We start from the raw sequence: 21851 nt of genomic DNA, 5'->3' as shown, positions 1-21851 counted from the left end.
CAGTGCACTCTAGACCATCACCAGCCACTGAGTAAAAACATTTTACCTGACATTCCCGCAAGACCTGCTACCCCTCACCTTGAATGTATGCCCTCTCGTGACTGACACTTCCATTAAGAGGAACAGCTGCTCCCGATTAAATTTTTCCAGGCCCTAATCATCATGTACACCTCGATCAGGTAGTCCCTCAGTCTTCTCTGCTCCAATGAAAACAACGAAAGTCTATCCAATCTCCATTCATAACTTCAATGCTTGATCCCAGGCAACATCCTTGTGAATCTTTTCTGTACGCCTTCCAGTGCAAATACATCGTTCCTATAATGTGACGAAAAGAACTGCAAGCAGTACTGAAGCTGTGGCCACAACAAGTTTCTATATAATCCAACATGCCCTCCATACTTTTGTAAGCTATGCCTCGATTGAAAAATGCAAGTGCAATATTTGGATTTTTCACCAACCCCCTAAAATGACCCTCTGCCTGCAGAGATCTATAGGCACATAAGCCAAGGTCCCTTGTTCCTCATTACTTCCTAATGTCATGCCGTCTTTTGATAATTCCTTGTCAAATTACTCCTTCCAAATTGTATCATCTCACACTTTTCATGCTTAAATTCCATCTGCCACTTATCTGCCCATTTGACCATCGCATCTATACGTTCCTGTAGCCATAGATCAGCAACCTCACTATTAACCACCCGGCCGATCATTGTGTCATCCGCAAACGTTTTAATCACCCCCCACAGAGTCATTTATGTCGTTTACATAAATTACGAAAAATACGGGACCCAGCACAAATCCGTGTGGTACACCACTGGACTCCTGCTTCCAGTCACCAAAGCAACCGTTTGCCATCACCCTCTCTCTCCTACAACTCAAACACTTTTGAATCCACCTTCTCAAAAGACCCTAATTCCCATGTGCATTTGCCTTCTTTATAATTCTCCCATGTTGGAACTTGTCAAAGGATTTGCTGAAAACCACATAAACTAGATTAACTGCACTACCCTCATCGGCACACTTGGTTGCCTCGTCAAAAAATACAATCCAGTTTGTTAAGCATGACCTCAATCTGGCAAGGTCATGCTGAGTATTGCTGATCAAACATTGCTACTCCAGGTGGAGATAGATACTGTCCTTCAGAATTTTCTCCAATACTTTCCCTCCGCTGAAGTGATACTCAATGGCTTGTATTTCATTGGCTTAAATATACTACCCATCGTAAATAACAGAACCACATGACCTGTTCTTCAGTCCTCTGGCACCTCCCTCGTGGCAAGAATGGAATCAAAAATTTGGGCCGTAGCCCCTGTGAACTCGCACCTTGCCTCCCTTAGCATTCTGGGGCACAAAACATTCAGACCTGGTGATGTGTCCATTCTTAAGCCTGCTAACACCTCCAATACCTTTTCACTCCCTCGGTCAAATTGCTCAAGAACTTCGCACTGTTTCCTCCCGAGTTCGATAGACTCACCCTCAATCTCTTGAGTGAATACCGATGTGAATCATTCGTTTAACAATGTACCAATGCCCTCTGGCTCCACTAATTAATTTCCCTCTTGTTCCAAAACGGGCCCTACTCTTTCCTTGGTTATCCTCTTCCATTGATATACTTAGTACATCTTGTGATTTTCGTTACTTTTACCAGCTAGAGCTTTTTCGTATCCCCTCTTTGTTGTCCTAATTGCTTTCTTAAACTCTCCCCTGCATGTTCTGTGCTCCAATAGTGCCTCAGCTGATTTGCATGCCTTGAACCTACAAATTGCCTCTCATTTCCTTACCATATCCTGAATATCCCTGGCCATCCGTGTTCTCTGGGCTTGTTACTACTTCCACTCACCCTAGAGGGAATCTGCTGAGCATGTACCCTCCACATTGTCCTTTTGTACAGCGCCCCCCGCCACCCCCCCCCCCCCACACCCCCCAACTGCTCCACTGTAGATTTCCCGACAATTAGCTTTTCCCACTCTACCTTGGCCAGATCCTGCCTTATTTTACTAAAATCCACTCTCCCTCAATCCGAAACATTTTTCTGCAACTTGTCTATTTCTTTGTCCATAATAAGCTTAAAATGGAACACTTTGCAGTTGCTATCACAAAAATGCTCTCCCACCACCGTCTTAGCCAAATGTTTGGATTCATTCCCCAGCATTCGGTCCACCTCTGTGCCTTCCCTTGTTGGACATTCTACATATTGGCCTAAGAAGTTCTTCTGTACACATTTCTAGAAATCCACTCCATCCAATCCCTTAACACTATACCTATCCCAATTCATTTTGGGGAAAGTTGAAATCACCTCATATAATTAGCCTCTTGCTATCGCTTTTGTCAAGCTCGCAAATTGTGCACACATTTGCTCCTCAATTTCCCACTGACTGTCAGGGGGTCTAAAAAAACAACTAACAATGTGGCTGCCCCTTTTTTATTCCTGAACTCTACCACAAACATTCATACGATTCCCTGTCCAAGGTATCATCTCTGCTCACTGCAGTTACCATCTCCATTACTGAACAATTTTCAACGCCTCATTTATTAGTGAGAAATGGAAATTAGATCATAGCAAATCTCTATACCTTCATCTAAGCCACTACCTAATTTTTTTGAAAAGCTGAATCGTCTTGCAGGCCTGTGATGGACATTAGTTCCGCAAGCCCTGCCTTGATATTGTTCATATTTTCCATAATCCCTGTGCTCTACCTTCTTTCAATGTAACATTCAAACTACTGCAGTATTATCTTAAGTTGCTGGTTTCTGATGTGGAATCTTATCTATTTATTCTTGCAAGCCCCTGTGGGCACTAGCCGAAGATATACACCTTCCTCATTGTTGTCAGACCCTCAAAAATTCAACTCTGCATGATACGGTTTAAAAGAATCAATGACTGAAAGTTTGGAGAACGATATCATTCAGCCCCACAAGCATATGGCGGCTGTCTGAAAGACTTAGCCAAATTTGTCCACTCTGATTTTCTTTGTCACTTACACTTAAATTCCCAACTTCAAGTATTTCTCCAATATCATTTAGAATTGTCAATTGTTACTTAATCTGCTTGCTCAATTTCCAGTCGTATATTCCAGATCATATGAACTCAATGGATATATCTTTTTTACCCATTTTGCTTCAGTTTGCTGATGAAATTGTTGTTCTCTCAATACCAATCCTTTGATCACTGGAGCAGTGCAATGTTGTTTATTTTTTCAAATCCTTCCCAGGTGAGTACTATCTATTTGAAATATATCAGTAACATTTTCTGATGCAAGTAGGTTAATCACAATTCCTCTTGTCTCTCGACATAACTGATATTCCATAGTTTAAACCCCCACTCACCCACCCCCTACCCCTCCCACACCACCGCCTACCTCCACCCTACAAAGTGTAATAGTAAAAGTCTAGAAAGCCTCCCCGACAGCCAAACGATCTGTGATACATTCGCAAACCATTTCCAGATCAATATGCAAGCTGCTGTATAAACATTAGTATATCACTGTTTAGCATAATTCCTCTTTACACCACTTGAGTCACTTTATCCAGTGCCTTTACATCAAAATTCTCAACTGGCGCATTCAAAAACAATTGCGTGCATAGACTCCCGTCTCCATGGTCTTTTTATCCGTTTAATACAATGCTTATCATTTCAATTGCCGCCCCTCATTCTTCCCGAAACAAAAAAAAACACTAGCCCCTGTGAAATATGATGTGCCAATTTCAACTGTCCAACCTCCTAAAGCATATTATTAACCTTGTCATTATTTACTGCATTTCTGACATTGGTGCCACAGCTAAATCCTGATAAGGTGCCATTTACAGATCATTAACCTTTATATAATAAAGCTTTTGTCGCAATTTCGATCTTAGGGAGGATTCGCGCCACACCTGAAACAAAGAAGCTTAAATTCTTGTCCTGTTCCCTTGGCCAATTTGTCCGCACACAGTCCCTGCGCTTTTCATCGTACAAGGTTTCAATTTCACGAACAAGTCTACTTAGTAAAACAAGCTTTCCTATGATTACATTTGAAAGGCTATAACCGAAAAAAAAATCAAAACACACCAGGTCTCACAAGTACTTTATCAAGGCACGAAGTTAAGTTAGTCAAAAGCAATTAACCTCCAGCTGCTCTGTGCGGGCCTTTATTTTAATTTTATACCTACTTTTTTTTTTACATCTAAATGTTTTTTGAATTTTGAGACGGATTATCCAGCATAACCTTTACCCTATCCGAGATAATAGACTGATTGGCTGGTGTTTTCCCTGTTCACCCCTCGCCCCGTACTGCCTTCGATTAACCTTTCACTTTATTTTTTACCAGTGTTTAATTTACGTTTGTGGTTACATTTATGCTGCATGTGCAATATTCTTCCAATTTGACGGTGTCTCTTGTATTACCTTATTCAATTTTTGCTGCTCCAATCGCGTTTAGCTTGGATATCAAAAGATTTACGGACGTCAAATTCCATAAGCTTCCATTTCTGGCATCATTTTCAGTTCAATATATCTGAAATCGCCTGCGAAGTTTTGAATTTGCATGAGGTAACCCAACCCTGCCCCACCTCCCACACCCTCGCCGGCCATTTTGTAAACCTAGCCTGTAGTTCAACTATTTACATTTGCAAGTCTATTCCAAATTTACAACTGCCTCTTCCTAATGTAATTCTTTTACTGACAATTTCTCGGGTTAATCGAGCTGGAACAGGTGCCTTTGCCTAAGTCAACCTTGTTAAGCTATCAAAGTGACCGCCAACGTTGTCAAGACCATCTTTCTACCATTCTGTGAATGCTGCATCGTTCTTGCACACATAATTATGAGCCGTAATGCGTTTCTAGGAGCTCCTGCGTCTTTTGCTAAATACATTTAATTGAAATTATCATAGCTTTAAAATTGCTATGCATTTAAGTCAATCTATCTGGGGTCAACTGTATTATTATTACCAATTCTATTGACTGTAATTTCGTATTATATGCCCTCATCATGTTAATGTCCTGTAGTCAGTTCAGATTGTTATGTTCTGCAATTATTGTCCATTAAACGCCATGCTCCAGTTTATCTCCAATTCCACACTTTTGAAATCTATAAACAATGACTTTAAATTTATCTTTGCGGAAATCATGAAAGGTCAAATCGTTCTTTGGCGTTTGTGACTTCAGGAAAAATGAAAAATGAGCGAACTATAAAATGGACTAACATGAATTATCACCCAATTCTGCAAATTCTTTGTGAAGATCACCTATTTTATTTAATATATTGAATATTCAGTCATATTTTCTTTGATCAAATCTTTGCTCTGTATGATTATTTGTATTATCTGGAAGTTGTGCAATTGTATTGAGCAGCTCCTCTCTCTCCAACTAATTTCAATAAACTTATCCTTGCCTTAATTGTAATGATAATATTTAAGCCAATCTCGTGTCACTGGACTTAGATAATTCAGATCCCAGGAAACATTGTATTTGAGGTTATTGTGACACATTTTATGGAGTAGATTTTGTTAACCTATGGAATATCCCGAGGTTTGTGCTTCTGAGTGTTTCGAAGAAAACAAGTGCATTGTGTTTGCATTTCTCTTACCTTCTTTTCTTATTTGCCACGTGTACTTCAAAAAGAAAAAGAGTCGGTGCCAAGCTAAAATCCTAATTTTCAATGGTCAAATATCTTTTTAACGCTTGTTAACCTTCCCAGAGAGCTCACTAACTGGTCCTCCAATTTTAGACATATTCCTCTTGGAGCATTCATGTCCCTTACCCCTTGAGGTATTGCCATAGTTGGCCGCCGTAAATGGCTTATAGAAATCGAGATTTCGAAAATGCTTGACCATCGAAATTTAGGCGTTAAGTCAGTTCGAAATTTTCATCTGCACATGAACAAAATTCAATGGGAAGCACTCGATATGTCAACCAGAAACCACTTGTTGTGAACAACGATTATTTTAATTAACGGCCTCAAATGTCTCGAAGGTCTTTTGGCAGAGCAGGCGACATTTGAACACAACGTTTTTTACCCCAGCAAATATATTTATGGGCTGACGACTTAGCTGAATTCAAGATAAATCTCCTTTACAACACGCATATTCCGAGGACTCATCGCACTTCTTTCATTGTCTTGGTAATAGAAACTTTCCTTACGGACTAACGTTTGACCTATTAAAGCATCTATTGACCTCGACAAAAAAAAAATGTAAACCTGTGGACTAAGGGTAGCCTTGGCAACATCGCTTTTGCAGGTTTATAACACGGTTAGTTGTGACTGCGGTTTCAAACGGAGCTCTTAAATGTCTGGCACGATGACTGCAAGTCTCCCTGCACCTGGATATGTGATCAATGCATAGAACTAATTTGGACATTCAGCTGATAGACTAAGACTGCTGCATTTGTTTTCATACCAATGTTTGTGAATTTGCACTGGAGTAGACTGCCTGCTGTTACAAACTTAGGGTTGTTTTTTGCCTTCGTCGGCCAAAAGATCCGCCAATACTGATTAAGTAAATTAGCATTGCTAACGAAAGCAGAGTTGACCATCCACATAGCACAATCCTCAAGTTGTGGCATAGGATTGGAGTCCAAATTAGTTACAACACTAACTTTCTGAAAAGCAATGCAAAATCTTCCAGAGCTATTTTATTTCCGTTCCAATACAAGAGGAGAGCTCAAATTACTTGAAATAGCGTCAAAACCATCATTACCTAACGTAAACTTCAACTCCTCAGCAAGCTTGCCCAGTTCACTGGGGTTGAATCAGCTGGGGTTAATGCTTTTATTTATAATTGGGGTAGCTTCCGCTTGATCAACCCGGTGACATCCCAAATGGTTCGCTCGGGTTTGCCTGCACATGTAAATAAATGATCCCTAAATAGGCCAGTTAGTTATTTTTTCTCTTGATGATTGAGATGGCATTGCTCCTCATTCAGATCCGCTAATACCTCTTTATTAGCCAGCTTCTGCGCAGGCTGTTAAATTCGAGGATTTCAAAATCAGCCCTATCAATCAGTCCATCATATCTATCATTGTCACAATCTACCTTCTCTGTAAACTCGAGTACATCTATTGTCCTGGCATGGTCATGGTCATGGAATATCTTCACCCTGTCCACATGAATCACATTTGACTTGTCCATCAGTCTTAGCCACAGTTTTAACTGAGTTTCTTTCTTACCATAAGACCATAAGACCTCGGAGCAGAAATTAGGCCATTCGGCCCTTCGAGTCTGCTCCCCCATTCAATCATGGCCGACAAGCATGTCAACCCCATTCTCCCGCCTTCTCCCCATAACCTTTGATCCCCTTACCAATCAAGAACCTATCCATCTCGGTCTTAAATACACTCAATGACCTGGCCTCCACAGCCTTCTTTGCTAATGAATTCCATAGATTCACCACTCTCTGGCTAAAGAAGTTTCTCCACATCTTTGTTCTAAAAGGTCTTCCCTTTACTCTGAGGCTGTGCCCTTGGATCCCAGTCTCTCCTGCTAATGGAAACATCTTCCCCACGTCCACCTCTCCAGGCCTTTCAGTATTGTGTAAGTTTCAATCAGATCCCTCCGATCCTTCTAAACTCCATCGAGTATAGACCTACAGTCCTCAAGCGTTCGTCATATGTTAAGCCTTTCATTCCTGAGGTCATTTTCTTGAACCTCCTCTGGACCCTCTCCAGGGCCAGCACATTCTTCCTGAGACAGGGGGCCCAAAATTGCTCACAATATTCTTTATGTGGTCTGACCAGAGCCTTATAAAGACTCAGCAGAATATCCCTGCTTTTATATTCTAATCCTCTCGAAATAAATGCGAAAATTGCATTTGCCTTCCTAACTACAGTCTTAACCTGCAAGTTAACCTTAAGAGAATCCTGGACTAGGACTCCCAAGACCCTTCGCACTCCAGATTTCTGAATTTTCTCCCCATTTAGAAAATCGTCCATGTCTCTATTCTTCCTGCCAAAGTGCATGACCTCACACTTCCCGACATTGTATTCCATCTGCTACTTCTTCGCACATTCTCTTAACCTGTCCAAATCTTTCTGTAGCATCCCCACCTCCTTATTACTACCTGTCCTTCCAACTATCTTCATATCATCTGCAAACTTAGCCAAGATGCCCTAATTTCCTTCATCTAGATCATTAATGTATAAAGAGAAAAGTTGTGGTCCCAAAAGTGTCCCCTGCCGAATTCCACTAGTCACCGGCTGCCATCCTGAAAAGGACAGACTTATACCTACTCTCTGCCTCCAGCCAGACAGCCAATCCTCTATCCATGCTTGTATCTTGCTTCTAAAACCATGGGCTATTAAGTTACTAAGCACTCTCCTGTGCGCCAATGGCCTTCTGGAAGTCCAAGTAGATAACATCCATTGGCTCTCCTTTGTCTAACCTACTCGTTACTTCCTCAAAGAATTCTAACAGATCTGTCAGGCATGATCTCCCCTTGATGAAACCATGCTGACTTTCCCATATTTTATCATGCACTTCTAATTATTCTGAATTCTTATTCTTAATAATGGACCCGAAAATCTTACCAATGACGGAGGTCAGGCTTATCGTCCGGTAATTTCCCGTCTTTTGTCTCACTCCCTTCTTAAACAGAGGGGATTACATTAGCGATTTTCCAGTCCTCTGGGACCCTCCCTGTCTCCAGTGATTCCTGAAAGATCACCACTAACGCCTCCACTATCTGTTCAGCTATCTCCTCAGAACTCCGGTGTAATCCATCTGGTCCAGCTGATTTATCCACCTTCAAATCTTTCAGTTTTTCTAGAATCTTCTCCTTGGTAATGGCCACCATAACCACCTCTGTCCCCCGACTCTCTTGAACTTTGGGGATGTCACTCGTTTCTTCCACTGTGAAGATTGACAATAAGTACCTATTCAGTTCCGCCACCATTTCTTTGTTCCCCACTAATACTTCCCCAGCGTGATTTTCCAGTGGCCCAATGTCCACCTTTGCCTCTCTCTTATACTTTTATATCTAAAAATAAATCTTGCCATCTTCTTTTATATTACTGGCTAGTTTTTCCTCATATGAAATCTTCTCTCTCCTTATTTCTTTTTTAGTTGTCTCCTGTTGCTCTTTGTAGGCTTCCCAATCCCCTAGTTTCCCAATGTTCTTCGCTGCATTGTATGATTTCCCTCTAGCTTTTATGCTGTCCCTGAATTCCCTTGTCAGCCATGGTTGCCTCGTCCTCACTTTAGTATGCTTCTTCTTCCTAGGGATGATTTTTTGCTGTATTTCCCAAATTACTCCCAGAAACTCCTGCCATTGCTGTTCCACTGTCTTTCCTGCAAGGCTCATCTCCTATTCAATTCTGTCCAGCTCCTCCCTCATGCCTCTGTAGTTGCCTTTATTCAATTGTCATACTGTTACATCTGATTCCTGCTTTTTCCTCTCAATTGCGGTTACATTCTACCATATTATGGTCACTTCCTCCAAAGTGTTCCTTCACCATAAGACTCCTTATCAAATCTGCCTCTTTAAACATCACTAAATCTAGAATTGCCTGTTCCCTAGTGTTCTCCACCACAAGCTGCTCCAAAAAGCCATCTCATGGATAGTCCACAAATTTGTTTTCTTGGGATCCACTACCAACGTGATTTTCCCAGTGTACCCACATATTGAAATCCCACAAGATCACTGTAATCTTGCCTTTCTTACATACCATTTCTATCTGTTGCCGTATCTTGTCCCCCACATCCTGAGTACTGTTCGGAGGTCTGTACGTTACTCCCATTATCGTTTTTCTTTTGCATCTGCTGTTCCTCAAATCTACCCAAACAGATTCTATATCATCTGATCCTACATCATTTCTTGCTATCGATTTAATTTCGTTTCGTACTAACAAATCAACCCCACCCCCTCTGCCAACCTGCTATCTTTTCGATAGGATGTATATCCTTGGATATTTAGCTCCCAGTCCTGATCCCCTTGCAGCCATCTCTCCGTGATGCCCACCACATCATATCTGCCAAATTCAATCTGCGCCACAAGCTCATGTACCTTATTTCGTATACTGTGCACTTTCAAATACAGCACCTTCAGTCCCATATTTCCCATTCCCTTTCTCATTTCATCCCTTTATCTGATGTGCTTGAAGTTAGATTCCTAGCCCTTTCCAAACACTGTGTCCTATTTTGTGTTCTGGAGACTTTAATAACCTCTCCTGGGCTCTCCTTTCTTGTCAGTTTTTTCGTAATTTTCCATGAAGTTGAATCCACCCACCCCCCATACCACCCTCCACACACACACTAATCTGCTGCTTTATTTCCCAATAGTCATACTTCTTTGCCTTTTCCCCATCCCTCTTCCCCCACTTTCCAGAATAAAGTCCTGTTGACCACCCAATTTACCCTTTTCGCTAGAACATTGTTCCCAGATCGGTTCAGGTGGAGACCGTCCCAACGGTACAGATCCTGCTTGTTGCAGTGCCCGTGCCCCACGAAATGGAACCCCTCTTTCCCGCATCATTCCTTTAGCCACGTGTTTACTTCCCTTATTCTCGAACCACTATGCCAATTTGCACATGGCTCGGGAAGTAATCCGGAGATTATAACCCTTGTGGACCTGTTCTTTAATTTGGTTCCTAGTTCTTGGTAATCCCCAAACACGTCATTTTTCCTATTCCTCTTTCCTGTGTTATTTGTCCCGACATGGACCACAACAACTGGATCCTCCCCCTCTCTCTCCACTATCCTTTCAAGCCACTCAGAGATGTCCCGCACCCTGGCAGCGGGCAATAGACCATGCGGGATTCTCGATCCTGTTTACAAAGGAAGCTATCAATTCCCCTAATTGTAGAAGCCCTGACAACTACCACTTGTCTTTTTGTCTTTACTGAACCTCTATCCAAATGACAAAAGGAAACAACACAAAACGTTGACTGAAAGCTGACGGCCTTAGCTGTCTATCGATTTGTAATAAATAAACTGCGGAAAAAAAATAGAAATATTCTACCTCAACCAGAAAGGCTTTTGAGGGCATGGTTCGAAACAATGCCAAAAAATCACAATTAGCTCGGGTCATCCAAGCAATCCACTAGATGTCCCTTTCTCAGAATTCGGTTCCCACAACAAGGAAATCCAAGAAAAAATCTCCGCCCAGAACCCTAACTTTTTGTGCAGCTGTAAACAGCCACAAAGCGAAATGCAAGTTTTGAATACATTTAATGAAACACAGTAAATATTCTCTTTCTCCCAATGTACACCACTGCATAAATTTTCAAAATTACTCCCACTTTCTTCCTCAATCAAGCTTGACGTCCTGAATTCCGATAAAACTATATGTGATACTGTCCGCAACCGACGTGTATGGATAAGGACGCCATCTACTCTATTTGACAATGCCACCTTCATAATGCCTGAAATGTATCCAGATGGGAATGTGTCTAATCAGCGCTGTCAGTCTAGAGGCTGCAGCATATAAAAAATCTCCGCTGAACTATGTGTCGCTATAACGATCGCAGTTTGTACCTGAACAGATTACTCCAACATCCCGCTGGTGTCCGCAGCCAACCGGACCGATAACACGATCGGAACCTTCTCTGAAGTGAGCGTTAAGTGGCGCTGCTGCTCCAGCGCCACAGCCCAGCAACTTACAAACAGCTTCTGCATCAGGTAACGACCAGGATCGCTCATCACCGCAAACTGTTGCCCAAGCTCCACTCGAGTAAATCTCCAGCCTCCCCGTACAAGGACTGCTTCCATTTATCAATCTGGGTTTGACACTTCCTGGGAAATATATTTCAATAGGCAGTGAGCATCTGACGACTTGATCTTATGAAATTGTGAGGGTTTCTGAGGGTTCATTATAAGAAAATACCCCAATCAGTTCACACCCCTTAAGCACTGGGAGCATGTTCAGTCTACATGTATAAAGTGCGCTGATGTTAAAAATTTCCATCATCTCGTCATGTGCCTTGAGATTTTTATTATTTTAAGTGCTCCAATTTATTCTCTGGCTTTCAGTTGAAAGGTTATTCGAGAGAACAAAACATAATCGGCATTGATAAGGAAAAAAAATGAACTCAAATTAAAATGGCCACGACAAAGAGACACGTTTATTTATTGTTGATAGGTTGGACTTATAGCTGAAGCAAGACTTATCTCCAAAATGCGGAAATACGAGTGCAGGTAAACTGGCGCGGGAATGGCCAAGCCATCAGATTCTGCAAATTCAATGGAAGGATTGAAAAAGACCTGAGGCAACTCAGGATGGAGACTATGTCATGTCCAGAATGATCAGATACTTTGCATTATTCCAAGTGCTTGATACATATCTCCGCCCTTGTATGAATGGTTAATCTAAAATGGTACGTGGGAACACTGAAATCCATTCGGTGCGGATATTTTCGACGGAAATCAATGTTGCATTCAGCAAAAAATTACAAACAACAAGTTTTGCAAAATGCTAATGAATCTGTTCTGATGGTGAACAGGAGATATGTATGCTGCTGGATTGGATGAGCTCCATCCGAATGCATATATCGGTTAAATAGTTTATTGCTATTCTTGCGTCAGATTCCTCATTTTTGCTGTTGTAAAATGTGTCAAAATTGCAAACGAATGGGGCACTCTGTCAGCCGCGGGAACTTTGATTGCAACTTACGCCCGTGCAAGCAGCAGCGATCCATATATTTTGTCTGGATCACGAGGAACAAGTATTGCCAACACGCACCCCACCCCCCCACCTCCCGTCACCCCCTCAGTCACCACCGTCACCCACCCCGCCCACACAACCACAACCGCCACACCCGCAAGCGAGTCTCAGCATCAAAATCCATGTAGAATCTCACATCTCCCAGCCAGCGTTATGCGCACATTTTAAATACAATGGGTGCCAGACGCTTAACGGATTTACTGGTGTTTTACTCCTTCCAGTAGATAGTGTTTATCAAAATAATTTCTAGTGATACCAATTAAGGCACAACGTTATCCGATTGCTAATGGAATATTAATAATCACTGGGGAAATCTGAAATAATTATCATTTCACTTTTCAGCTTCGGAGTTTCCCGGATTATTGAGCTTCCACATTGTCCCCCCCCGCCCCCCTCCCCCCCCCGACCCCTCCGCACCCCCCTCGGAGATTATCCGGCGTCAGCTGGGAGGAACCAGAAAGTGTTTTTTTTATTTTACCTGAGCGGATGACACCGGCATCATAAGAATGTGACCAGGGATAGTGATCCCATGCATCTGAAGCACACTCCCGCGGAGCGCGTTCGTTCCCCCTGCACTGAGCCGCCTGCGACAAGACGGGACCAGTGCCTTCACCAAAGTGAGGCCAACCCGGTGCAGAGACCGCTGGCCCGCAGTCCAGCTCTCGACACACGACAACAGCATCCTTCAAGTCCCAGCGGTAATGATTCATTGTCCCCCACTTTTCCTTGTAGTGAATCTCCACTCTTCCTGCACAACGTCTGCCCAAATTCACCAGTCTCAGCCTCACTTTCTCTGCGAAAACATCAGAAAATTCATCAAACTTTTACAGGACAGATTCACAAACAATTACATACGCAGTTTCCCAGCTGACAACTGTCTCATTGCAAGGTGAAATGGAGGGATGTGAGGGCAATCGGTTTTGAAACAGACTTCCAATAGAACCTGGAGCTGTTATTTTAAATGGGTAGAACGATGGGAGTAATATTTTTTAAATACTGCAAAGGAGAATGGGTCAGAAATCAGAGGGAAGAATGCATCACTGCAGGAGGTCCAACGGAATGCAGGTTGCGACAATATATTTTACATGCAGAGGTCGTACATGGGCGCAGGAGGAAGGATCGGCTGTCTATCGGGCTCAGGATTGATTGGCTAAACGAACCGATCTCCCGCCTTAGGGAAAATCGTAATCAATTGACCTCGGTTCAGAGCAACCAATATATCTTTTATGAGAACAACAGCAGCAATCTTTTAACTGGTATTAACCGGCGCCCAAAAGGCACCGATAATGTTACTGGCATTCAGATTTAAGAGGGTGGACTAGTAGGGAAAGCGGAACATATGAAATGAAATGATGATTACCTGATGCAGGAGCCTGACTGTTCCCTGGTCCGCCTGAAATGACATGTTGATAATTTGAGTTCACCGGATTATTTAACAGTTCAGTCCTGCACCCCCCGTATTTTCTATTTATTTTACTGTTAACCATGAACTTAGTTCTCCATTTATATTGCCCTGGTCTCAGCCTCTGTCTTGTTTACATGTTTTGCTTTCAAACAGAACAGACTTTTATGCTGCTATTTTCAATTTGGGATATTGTCCTCCCCGCATTTTACAACAGTCCCAAGCTCCGTATGTTCCGCAAACTTTGAAACAGTCCCCTGCAAACCTAGATCCAGCCCATTAAACTATATCAGGAATAGCAAGGGCACAAATGCCAGCCTCTGGAAACTACACTACAAACCTTCATCTACAAGAAAAATAAAAATCCATTGACCATTGGTTCCCGCTTCCTACTGTTGAAGCAATTTTACTTCCGTTTTTCCCCTCCCCCTTTTATTCTATGAGCAAAAACTTATCTCGCAATTCTATTGTGTGTCTTTTATTGGTACCTCAAGAAACTCAGCAAGCTTGGTAAACACGATCTCCCCTTCAAACACCCATGTTGTCTCCTCCTTATCCATCCATATCTTTTTTCATGTGACAACTAATTCTATTACGAACAATTGTTACCAGAAGCTTGTCCAGCACTGAAATCAAACTGACAGGTCTGTAAATGCTGGGCTTATCTTTTAACCGTTTTTTTGAACAAGGACATGATATTTTCAATTCGGCAGGCCTCTGGCACCTTCCCTGTGTCTAGCGAAGACAGCAAAATGATGGCCAGTGCCCCGAAATTGCGCTCTCACTTCATACAATATACCTCAATGAATCCCGTCCGGTCCCGGTGCCTTGTCTAATTTAAGCTGAGACAGTATATTCAACACTTCCTCCGAATCATTTTGAGCCTTATGTTCGACACCTCTTATAATAGCGAAGAAAAGCCATTTTTTCTGCAAGATGCCGAAATCAGTAACTTATTCAAACTGTTTTCACAAAACTCGACGGCGCCTGGGTACATTTTCTCATTTTGGTATAGATCATCGGAAACCTGGCTTCACCATCGCAACAATGCCCTGACCATCGTCCTGTTCTTTGGAGAATGTTCGGGAGAAACAACAGACAATTATGCCGTTCGGTCCATGGTGGCTAATCCTCCCTCTTTGAAAAATTCAACTTCCTTTTCCCCATACCCATCAAGATTGCGCTGGCGATTATCTGAATGTAATTTTGCCGTGTGTAGCTGCACTGGAAAAACTGATATTTATGAATCCGCGTTCAGCCTGATGCGGTTTTAAGGAATAACACTCTCAGTGATATTCCCTAGGGATTGTTTGCATACCGAAGCCACGTACGTCATGGAATGCTAAAATATTCTTTACATTACAAATAAGATTCAGCATTTGTTTGATCAATGTTGGAGCGTTTGACTTTTCTGCAAGTTGTTCAATGGTGGGTATTCCAAGCTTCTATGGAAGAATAACAATGATTTGCTTGGTGTAGCTTTAATTCATAAGTCCCTATACAAAGCAACCTGTAAGATTGGTTCACGACTATCCACAGAACTGGCTGTGGGTCTTTAGTTCTCTGTTGTACGAATCCTATTGTACACATTCTTCACCGACGTGCTCCATCGTTTAACATATTAATGATTTTAAATCGACAATCCCTGCATTTATTGGATACGTTTTGTAACATTTTCCCCCCAAAAATGCAGCTTTTAGGTCGACTGGATCCCAATCCCTTGACCAGAGGGTGCTTCACAAATCTCCGGTACTTTTTTAATCCCCACCTTACAGTGAGTCGACAACATTGACCTTTCAGTGCCACCCCTAGTGACAATGTCTCTTAACATTATCGTTGTCCTCTTCTATCATCGAGTGATTTTTAATATGCAATGGGACACTGACACTAGTCATCAGCTGTGCTTGCCCAGAGTTCTGAATGATATCCAGTTCTCCAAGCATTGGAGTCTTTCAGCCCTGGGTTCTCTATTGTTAAGAAGTGTGTGACTGGATAACACTCTGGAGCCTCAAAATCCTCTCTGCTAAGACTCAGCAAAGTCACTTTCACCATCTTATCACAAGATGAGAGCGGATAACATTTCAATATTTTCCGCACAAGCACTTTGGTCCTTTTCACTGAATTCAGTTTTTCAATGATAATATCCATCTCCACTTTACCTAGATAAACAGGGTTGGCCAATAAATTCCAGCCAGGGCAACAACGCTCATGTTTCTGAAAGAACATCAACAATCGACAAATTATAGTCTTGTATTCACCTATTCTTCGGGATTTTAACGTATTAACTCTGTTAAATGATCATTCGTTTCATGTTTCCGGCTACTTCTTTCGCTTGTATGTAAAATCATGTGCTCTCTACCGTTTTTTCCCTCACGATTCCTCAACCGCTCTCGCTGTTATTTTGGTCAACTTTTGAATGTGTTTCATTGCGTACGTTTGCCTTATTCACCTATATATGTCTGTCTAACTGCATCTGTGGTGAAGGAAACAGAGCTAACGTTTCGAGTCCATAAGAATCTTGTTCTACGAACTCACTCCGCAGGTGCCCAGAGGCCTGTTGATTATGTACAGTATAATCTGCTTAATGTCAGATTTCCAGCATCCGCAGCATTCAACTCAGTCATCCACATATGAGAGTGTCTTCGACGATAATTAAGAAAAAAACTCAGCCAAGACTTAGGAAATATAAACAAGTTAGGGATATCGTTGGGCTGCAATTTACCTTCCCGAATGGGATTTAACTAAACAGGAAATTCAGTTAGTCATAGAAGTTTTTTTATGACAAGAGATTCCAGGGTTATATGATGCTGGGGTAAATTAAATTGAGGCCACAACCGGATCAGCCATGATCCTATTGAATTGTGGAGCAGGTTCTGAGGGCCGACTGGCCTCCTCCTGCTCCGAAGACATATGTTCCAAAGCAATTGCACGTAAATAAATCTCACTGTGCATTGAGTCCGCAAAAGGTGCAGGTATTGCCTTGCACAGTTCTGACTGCGACAGTCCCGATTCGCACATTGAGCACTCTGTACTTCCAGCAGACTCGGTTAATGCCGCTCTTTCAAAATTCGACATCAGCCTGCTTCTTCCTTACCAGTGGCTTATCCAACAAGGAAAAACAAGCCGCTGTGAAATGTCCAGTTTAATTTAAATAATAAATTATATTTTGAGGAAAATAACCTATGATAATTCATTAAATTTTAATGGCAAAATAAAATCTAACCTATAATTTTCACAAACTGTAAAATAAATGAAAAATATTTACCTACTTGCATTTGGAGATCATAAAATAAAAAAAAACACAACCTACGATTTGATTGTTAAATCTGCATACCAACGTGTTTCAACTACCCCCTGTATACGATCCTACATTTGAGTAAATTATGCATTCCCCCTGTAAATTTTGATTCATCCCCAAACCCATTGGTAGAAAACAAAGTCTAGTCAGTGCGAAATACGCATTTCTAAGGGATACATCACGGCGTTTACATTACTCTGTCAGAATTTTCCCCCAACGCTTACAGATCAATAGGAATATATTTTTAAAAATACTTATTTTATTACGTTTAATATTTATTTTGTAACAAATGAATGGTTTATGCAATTTAAATAATTCACATTTTACAAATGCTTCGAGTTGCTTGATATCAAAATCAATCAAGAAACATTTAAACATTGATTTCGCTCTCAGTAGCGTTTCCTTGAAGTGGAATATCTGTCATCTGATTTTAAAAGTACAATTCTAATCTTACAGGTACGAAACTTAGATTTAAACTGCAATTGAACGCACATGCCTCGGCTGCTTGCTTTCTTTGATCCTCTGCGGCTCTTGTACAGGCATAGCAGAAAGAAAGTGAAATTATGAGCAGTTTATTTAGATCCAGCCTGCTAGTCGGGGTCGGTCTGAAGGTATTGGAGACGTGCGTGATTGTTGAATCAGCGCGTCTACACCAGCCAAAGCTACACCTGCTGCTGACCGAACTCAAATGGGCATTTTTATGGCAGATATTTCACAGCAAAAATGTTGTCTCAAACCGTTTGATATATTGAATGTAAAGCGAGGAGAACGTTTTTCAATTAACCCTCAAATATCAACTTAATTGGTTGTTACTAATAGAAATACAATTCGCTAAATAGAGCAAGTATCAGATAACAGTGACTTTCTTCTTCCATTCGGATAGCCAGTATTTTCTTACATATGAAGATTCATGAATATAACATTGGGAAATTGAAGGAAATCATCACCGAAATGCACAAAAAGCTATCGAGCGTGTGGAAGGTTTCACATCAGTAAACATAACATAGCCCTGAAAATGTGTTCGAAAAATATGAAATGAAATGGAAAATACTTAAATTAAGTCAAATAACTATGTGTGCATGCACAATGTAGCGACAATGCTAGAATTTGTCATAAAGGGTACCAACGAGTGAATTATCAATAGATTTAGAGAAAACACAAACTGATTTATGAAAGAGAAATTATGTTTGGCAAACGTACTAGAGTGTTTTGAGGCTGTAACAAGCAGAACAGGCAAGGGAGACCCAATGGCTCTGGCGCCCTTGGATGTTCAGAATGTTTTTGAAAAATTCCCATAAAAAGAGGCTAAATGTAAAGTGCAAGGGATTGGGGGCAATACATTGGCATTGTTTGAGAATTGTTGTCCATGCATTAACTAGAGGGTCGGATTAAATGAGGCTTTTTTTCAGTTTGGCTGCCTGTGATATGTCCAGTGCCGCAGGTATCCACACTTGGCCCCAGTTATTCAGAGCTTGTAAATAAATGAATGAGAGAAACAACTGCATTATTTCAAAGTTTGCTGCCAATATGAAACCTATGGGTATATCATTGGTGAAGTGGTTTCTCAGGGGCTTCAAAGCGAGTTAAAAAGTCTGAGTGAGTGGGCAAATACACGACGGATGCGGCATAACTTAGATAATCGTGAGCCTATCAACTTCGGTTTAAAAAACAACAGAAAGGCAGAGCATTATTCACATAATGCTACATTTGGAAATGTCTGCGCACAAACGGACCTGGTAGCGCTTTTGGGCCTATCACTGAAAGCAAGCAGCCGCTGCAGCAAGCGGTTAGAACGGCAAATGTTATGATGACGTGATTTGCGAGACGATTTGAGTGCAGGAGTAAGGATGTCATACCGCAGCTATACTGAACCTTGTTGAGGCACATCTGGAGCATTTGTGCAGTTTTGTTCTTCTTAATTAAGGGCGAATACAATTGCCACAGGAGCAGCGCGGCAAACGTGCACAAGGCTGATTCGTGGGAGGGTAGGGATGTCATATGAGGAGAGACTGGACTACATTCATTGGAGTATGGATGAAGGAGAGGCGACCTCATGGAAACACATGGATTCTAAGAGGGCTGGATAGAGTGGGATCAGTGATGATGTTTCCTGTGTCTAAGGGATCGAGGATAGGGGGACACAGCCTCAGCACATGAATTCTAAGAGGGCTGGACAGAATGGGCTCAATGATGATGTTTCCTGTGTCTAAGGGATCGAGGACAGGGGGACACAGCCTCTGCACATACAAAAGCTCATTTGTAGATGGCAGAAACGACAGATGAGGAGAAAATTCTTCAACCAGACAGTGGTGAATCTGTTGAATACGCTGACACAAAAGGCTGTGGAGGCCAATTCACTGAATACATTTAAGATTGAAATCCATAGGTGTGTGGACTCTAAAGTTGTGGAAAGTTTTGGGGAGTGAAGTGGAGCAAGCAGCTGAGATCAAGTATCAGTCATGAATCAATTGGATGGCGGAGCGGGATCGAAGGGCAGAATGACCTGCTGCTGCTCCTATTTCCTATGTTTCTTTAAATTAAAAAAGTGTTCAGAATTATTAAAGTTCCTACTTTGGTCAGCCTTCTCTAACTAAGTTACATTTAAGAGCTAATTCCGTAATAGATTCGGAAATTTCACTAACAACATCTTCTGAAGAGATGACTAATAACAAAAACAATCATGAATATCCATTGCATCGATGTTCCTGATCTAGCTAAGGTGCTACTTACAACACTCTAATGAGAATCAAGTGCGTAAAATAGTTTTGGCTTCATGAACTGTACCACAAGGAATTTATGCACATTTACAATGAGGATTTTGTGATACAAGAGTGTGTACGGGATCGCTGGGTAGTCGATATTGCTTTCACTAATGTTCTACACACTGAGTTAACCTGCATCCTGAATTAGAAGCACGCTTAACGAACGAAGACAACACACTACTTCTGGCAACGACTTTTTAAAATGAAAATTTCTGTCCTAATCTGTTGTGTCTGCGGAGAGTGACAGTGGACAAAATGAAGCTAACGGCCGCTGCACTTTTGTTTGCTTTAGGTTTTATATCCGAATTTGCCACACGACTAAACTGTGAATATATATTAAAGTTTAAGTAAATGCAAAATATTCAACAGTCCAATTAATTCACTGAACTAATTGTCCTGTCACGTTTGGCACACTTTCTAACACTGTCCCCTGTTGACCTTGAGGTCGTGTGTTCCAGCCGTGTTTAGAGGCTAAAGCACAAATCCTAGGCTGACTTCTCTTTTCAGTGCTGAGTGTGTGGTACATTTTCGCACACGGTCTCGTTTGAATGACATATTAAAATGGCGCCCCATCACCCTCTCGGACTTCATGGGGCCGTGCTGTGTGTACATCCTTTGCCGCGTTTCATACAGACACAACACCGATCGTATTTCAAAATGGTACCTATTTAACAGTAAATCTCTTTGGCCAACACTGAGTTCGGCAACCCCGAGATTCCAATACAGGCATGTTACTTTTAACAGGAAAGGAGAAACATTTCCCAATTGCAGTTAGAACAACTGAAGCAGAAAAATGAAAATTCAAATTATGGATCAGATGGAATCCTGCAGATTACATAATCCCTCAAAATATTAACACAATTCGATTGTAATGAGTTACATTATTGAATAAAGCCGATCATTGTCAATAACTTGACGCCGGGCACCTGCCCAAAGTGTTTCCCCCGGCTGTCGTACACTATTTCTAACAGACTCAATTTGAAACTCACTATCACATTTTAACTCAAGACTACGCTTTGTGCAAATGCCGCCAGAGGAACGCGTTTAAGGGGCAAGTTCTAACATGTCACTCAATTAAACAAAATTAACTATAAACGTTCGAAAACATCATGTACATCCACATTATCTCAACTTGTTCTGTGCCAAAGACTGATAATTTTCTTAGTAATGCACATAGCTGACTAAACCTCAGCGTATCAATAGGTAACTCAATTCATTCCAAACTCACAGTTCAAAAGCTGGAATAGGACCAGACTGAGGAAGGAGGGCGGCATCATTTGTGCTGCCAGTCACAGCTAAAAGACTTGAGTATAAACGGGAAGACGGTCGCAGACACTGCACTGCCACTCCACTGCCTTCTGATACCCCGGATGTCGTAGAAGTGGTTGTTTGACAGAAAACAGTGTTTCCTTACAGATAATAAATATTTTTGACACTATTCAGAACGGAAATTCGTTCCGTTAAAATGCACCAATCAGAATTAATGTGACCATGAATGGATACAATGAACGAATTTTCCAACCACCACCCTGTCCTGAGCAACTATTGACGTTCAACAGACCGAATTGGAAATGAGTCACCGACGTGACATTGAAATCATAGAATCATAGACGCACAGATTGTAGGTGTGCTGGGTGGAAGTCGGGGGTGGGATGTGGTGGAGGCGGGAGTGGTGGCGTGAGTGGCATTCGGCTCAGTTTCTTTGAAGGAGATGTCCAATTTATCTCATATACACAGATCTTCTCCATAAGCCTTCCTATCA

Source organism: Carcharodon carcharias (genome assembly GCF_017639515.1).
Source record: "Carcharodon carcharias isolate sCarCar2 chromosome 38 unlocalized genomic scaffold, sCarCar2.pri SUPER_38_unloc_6, whole genome shotgun sequence".
Lineage (NCBI taxonomy): Eukaryota > Metazoa > Chordata > Chondrichthyes > Lamniformes > Lamnidae > Carcharodon > Carcharodon carcharias.
The sequence above is the reverse complement of the archived record's forward strand: the minus strand, read 5'-3'. Positions refer to the sequence as shown.